Consider the following 5,771-nt stretch of genomic DNA (forward strand, 5'->3'; position numbering starts at 1 on the left):
GAATCACGTTTTTTTTTAAAGTCAACTGTTGTGACTATGGGCGGGAATCATTCGGGCGTTTTTGTAAATTTAGGAGTGTATTAAATGATATCTGGCTATTTACTTAGTATTTACAAAACCTTGGCTATTTAGCAATTTTAAAGGTTTGAGTTGGCTATTTTGCTAAATAATTGTTTTTATTAATACCCAAATTTAATTATAATCTAACATAAATATAGTATTGATTTGGGTAACAAACTTAAAATGGGGGTATAATATGGTAGTCCTTATAAATAAGGATTCATGTCCAACATACTAAAACACTACTACAAATTTGGTTTTCTGATGCGCATGACTATCAGGTGCGATTAGTCGCACCTAAAAGTCGCATCTAAATGACTTTCGGGTGCGACTAGTCGCACCAGATTCTCAACCCGAAGTATAAAAAATTTCGCTAAAATTTTTGTTGCTTTTGAGTATCAGGTGCGACTAGTCGCATCTGATAGTTTAAAATTACTATCAGGTGCGACAAAGTCGCACCTAATTGTTTAAAATTTTAACCGGGCCAATTCTCCCCCTCATTTTTTCATTCAGTTTTAAAAACAAGGACCACCAGATGATAAGAGAACAAGGAAAAAAAAAACGCAGAAGAGAGAGGTAGAGGGAGACCAGGAGTGAAAGAGAGAGAGCGAGAGAGAGAGAGCTCGGGGAAGAAGAAACGAAGACCGGATCTTGGTTTCGAGGTAAGTGTACGTTCGTCATCTTCTCCATCTTGTCTACTTCTTTGCTCTTCATCTTCAAAACCCATACATGAAGATCAAGGGTTTGAATCTCTTTCTTTTTCTCTCTCTCGGTTTTGCTGTCCTTGAAGCTTCTCGGAGTGGTACAAGGTCGAAGGAGATGGATTTAAGCTCGTATTACCATCTTCAATTCAAGGTGAGGAATTGATTTTTTTCCCAAATTTTGAATACGAAAATTAGGGTTCTTATTTTTGAATTGGGGCTTTCCTTCTCCGAGCTGTTTTGATGTGTTTTTTATGTGATTGGACTCGAATTCTTGGTGGTTGTACTTGGATTAATGATGAGTTGTGATGATTTCTCGAATTTTCGTTTGATTTGATAAACTGTTTGAAGAGCCTCTGTAAACGGACGTAGACAGTCCGATATGGTCCGAGATAATTTTTGTGGATATTTTTCATGGATAGTAGACTGTATGAGCTTTCTAAAATGACCAAGAACATGTAAATCCATGGAGTATTGAATGAGTTATGAATTTCCAAAGTTTGTGTTTCGCAGCAGTAAAACGGGATTTCCAGAATTGTAACAGTGAATTACGGGCTGTTTTTGAGATAGCTATTCTTGTCGTATATATGCTTGTAATATCTTGTTAGAAAGCTACATGAGTCTACTTTCATTTTCCGCTAGAATCAATCGATTTCAAGTTTTGTAGCTCGAGTTATGATGACTTAAGCGCTAGTGGGTCATTGTGATTGGTCCGTGAATATAGTTGCTCACCAAGTCGCTAGAGCATCCTATTTATCCCCTTAAAAACGGTATTATCTTTCAGATTTTAGAGGCTATTCCAAGCCTGATTAGCTTATCTCAGAGGAGAGTTCTACTTAATAAAATTTATTAAGAAATTGACACATCTACTGTCATTTAATTACTTATTTTTCATTTTACACCAAAACCATAATTTGGACATTTTTCTAGTTGATCCAATGTAATCTCTCATCTCTCGTTCTCACTTTTCCGTCTACTTCTCACCAACTTTTTTCCTTCTCCACCACCGTGTTTCTCTTCTTTCTTCCTCGTCCAAGAGAAAAAAAATCCTAAAATCCAAGAAACCACTGGAACCAAGGTGTCCACAGCCTCACGAGTTAACGTTTAGAAAATAGTCCAAGCCCTCAATCCCGGGGATCTGACTTATGTGAACGGAGTCGGGGCTCCGAGAGGAAAATATTCCAGATGGAGCTGAGGCTGAAGGGGATATCGAGCTCCAGTGGTGAGGGGACGCCGAGCTCCGCCGGAAGCGGAGACGGCGAAGGAGAGTCGATGTGGCGGCAGACGGAGCCGGCAATCGTGTTCACGGAGGAGAGTAAGCCAAAAGAGTAGGTTGCACAGGTCGACCTATTAGATCCGAATATCACGGGTGAAATCCATGACCTAATTCCATGATCGAATCACGTTGAATAATTAAGAAGCATAAAACCAATAGTGGAAGCGTACCTAATGATATGTGACGTTTTGGTCTTCTAGATCAACACATATACCTAAGAAAGCCCTTTGTTTCTCTCTTGATTCACTCTGAAGACGGGATATCAGAAAGTGACAAGTTGTTACGTGTGACCTAGGAAACCATTAGGTTAACCCAGCCCATCATAGAAATAGAAGCCATAGTGGTCCACACATTAAAGGCCCACAACTTATTAAATACATTAAAGCTCAATATCCGTATACCAAATTAGATCACTTTTAACGGGCCAACTTTATTGACAGTTCACAACACATAATTATTTAACATATAAGGCCAACGTTGGATTAAGGATCCAACATGTTGGATTAAAGATCCAACAATCTCCCACTTGGGCTATATGTGCAACCTTATAATTATGTATCGCAAAAATAACCGAATGAGCTCAACTTTACTGTCATTACCAAAATGTATCTCATAACCAATCCAGTCCATCAACCATATCAACATAGGATCAAAGCGGGATTCGCTACATCTATTGTAGTTATACCCATCAATGGTCACGTATATCGATACAATTGAACGACATGGATCATGAAGTTGATGTGTAGTATGGAAATTTCATGTTATGTGACCTCAAAATGTCTATTTCCATTTGATCCCCCTTAAACCTTAGTGAGATCAAACCATATACTAGAAAAAAAAAAAAAACAGAGTCTAAATAAACCAAAACTTAATTTTTGCAGAAAACCTTAATAATCATAAATGAAACCAAACATGTCTATAACATAAAAGCACTAAAAATAGCAAAACAACAAACTCCCACTAGAACTGAATATCATGAGCTGAAATAACACTCATATGAGCAGTGTGCTCGTGAAACACTTTGGGTGGTAGTCCCTTAGTAAGCGGATCCGCAATCATGGAGTTTGTACCGATGTGCTCGACAGACAACTGTCTACTCCGAATTCTTTCTTTCACAACTAAGAACTTGATGTCGATGTGCTTCGACTTTGTAGAGCTCATGTTGTTGTAGGAATAAAGTACGGAGGATTTATTGTCACAAAATAACCGGACTGGCTTTCAATACCATCTACTATGCGCAGCCCGGTGATAAAATTTTGTAACCCTATCCCCTGATTGGACGCCTCATAACAAGCTACAAATTCTGCTACAATGGTGGAAGATGCTATAAGAGACTGTTTAGCACTCTTCCAGGAGATAGCACCTCCAACCAACAAATAAATATAGCCTGATGTAGATTTCATATTGTCTTGGCATCCAGCAAAATCAGAGTCAGTATACCCAATGATCTCGATATGATCTAACCTTCGATATGCGAGCATGTAGTCTTTTGTTCTTTGTAAGTACCGCATGACCCATTTAGCTGCTTTCCAATGGTCCATACCTGGGTTGCTTAAGTATCTGCCCAACATTCATGTAATGTATGCAATGTTTGGACGCATACAAACCTAAACATACATCAGACTTCCTATAGCCGAAGCACAAGGAATCTTTTGCATTTCATTTTCTTCAAAGTCATTCTTAGGGCACTGATTGAGACTGAATTTGTCTCCCTTAACCACAGGGGTATCACCTAGTTTACATTCATGCATGCCATATCTTTTTAGAACCTTTTCGATATAGTTCTTTTGTGATAATCCAAGAATCCCCCGAGAGCGATCTCGAAATATCTGGATTCCAAATACAAAAGAGGCGTCACCAAGATCTTTCATCTCAAAATTCCTAGCTAGAAATCTCTTGGTTTTGTGCAATAAGCTTATATCGTTGCTGGCAAGCAAAATGTCATCAACATATAAAACCAGAAAAATACACTTACTCCCGCAGAACTTATGGTATATACATTCATCCACCAAGTTCATTTCAAAACCGAACGAAATAATCACTTGGTGAAATTTGAAATACCATTGCCAGGATGCTTGTTTGAGTCCATAGATGGATTTCTTAAGTTTGCAGACCAAATTATTTGCCTCTTTGGACACATAAAATTCTGGTTGCACCATATAGATCGTTTCCTCGACGTCACCATTGAGGAACGCAGTCTTCTCATCCATCTGATGTAACTCAAGATCAAAATGCGTCACTAATGCCATTATAATTCTAAAAGAGTTTTTCATGGAAACCAGAGAGAAATTCTCTATATAGTCGATGCCTTCTTTCTGTGTGAAACCTTTTGCAACAAGACAAGCTTTGTACATTTCCACATCACCTTTCGAATCCCTTTTGGTCTTAAATATCCATTTGCAACCAATGGGTTTCGCACCTTCTGGTAATGGTACAAGATCCCAAACGTCATTATCCTTCATAGATTTCATCTCTTCATTCATGGCATTGATCCACATTTGAGAATCATAACTTTTCATGGCTTGAAGGAAGTTGATAGGATCATCTTCGTTCACTCCAATATCATCCTCATGTTCTTGAAGAATACAACATAATCATCTGGTATATTGCACTTCTTCTTTCTCTGGTGGATCTTCTTAATGGCATATGTTCTTGAGTTGGTAGAGTTTGTTCTTCTGGAACAATTTGTTGAGCAAGAGGTTTCCTAATATTGTCTTGAGTTGGGTCTTGAACACTGTTAGGAGTTAAGTCCTGATCATTGTCAATACCATCTATGAGAATATTAACATATTCCTCTTCCAAGACAAATTTTCTTACTGTATCTCCCCCTGCAAACTCTACATCCTCAAAGAATTGAGCATTTCATGTCTCGAAAATTGACCTAATTGTGGGATCATAAAACTTGTACCCCCGGGATCTCTCAGAGTATCCAACAAAATAGCAACTCACAATCTTTGATTTCAGTTTCTTTTCATTAGGCTTATAAGGCCTTGCCTCAGCTGGACATCCCCAAACATGCATATGTTTTAGACTAGGCTTATTTACATACCAAAGTTCGTAAGGGATTTCGCTCGCTGCCTTAGTTGGAACCCTGTTAAGGATATATGCTGCAATCTTTAATGTATCTCCCTAGAGCGATTCAGGTAAAGTAGAATGATAAATCATACTTCTAACCATGTCTTTAAGCGTTCTGTTTCGTCTTTCAGTAAAACCGTTCATAGTACGCGAACCCGGCATAGTGTACTGTGGGATGATACCACATTCCTCTAGGAATTTAGCAAACGGTCCTGGACGTTGTTCACCTGAACCGTCATATCTACCGTAGTACTCACCACCACGATCAGATCTAACGCTTTTAATTCTTTTGCTGAGTTGATTTTCAACTTCAGCTTTGAACTTCTTGAACACGTCTAGTGACTGTGACTATTCATGAATAAGATATATGTAGCCATATCTTGAAAAATCGTCTATGAACGTTATAAAATAGAATTAAAGACATTTTTGGCCCCTCGTCTTTGTCCTCTTTAACAACTTGGTCCTTGATTAAAAAAACCTGCAATCTTGGCCCATTATGATCAGGCAATTTTCATATTTGGTACTTCTGTTAATTTTTCTGTCAAAATTGGCGGTTACTCATCACGTGCAAGTCACGCGTGCGAATTGTGGAGGGTAATTATGTAATCCCGTTCCTTTTCTTCATTCCTTTCTTTTTTCTTCTTCTCCTGACTCGCGCG

The 5,771-nt window shown here is 38.4% G+C and overlaps 1 long non-coding RNA gene across 1 annotated transcript; it reads left to right on the top strand.

Moving 5' to 3' along the window:
* The first annotated feature begins 602 nt into the window (after positions 1 to 602).
* LOC149400902 (uncharacterized) lies at positions 603 to 1,185 on the top strand. The gene is made up of 2 exons (XR_016296803.1): positions 603 to 722; positions 851 to 1,185. It is a non-coding gene; the product is annotated as an uncharacterized LOC149400902 (long non-coding RNA).
* Positions 1,186 to 5,771: the final 4,586 nt, after the last annotated feature.

The sequence above is a fragment of the Urtica dioica genome, chromosome 4, assembly GCF_054948205.1.
Source record: "Urtica dioica subsp. dioica isolate 48M chromosome 4, U.dioica_male_clone48M_v1_H2, whole genome shotgun sequence".
Classification (NCBI taxonomy): domain Eukaryota; kingdom Viridiplantae; phylum Streptophyta; class Magnoliopsida; order Rosales; family Urticaceae; genus Urtica; species Urtica dioica.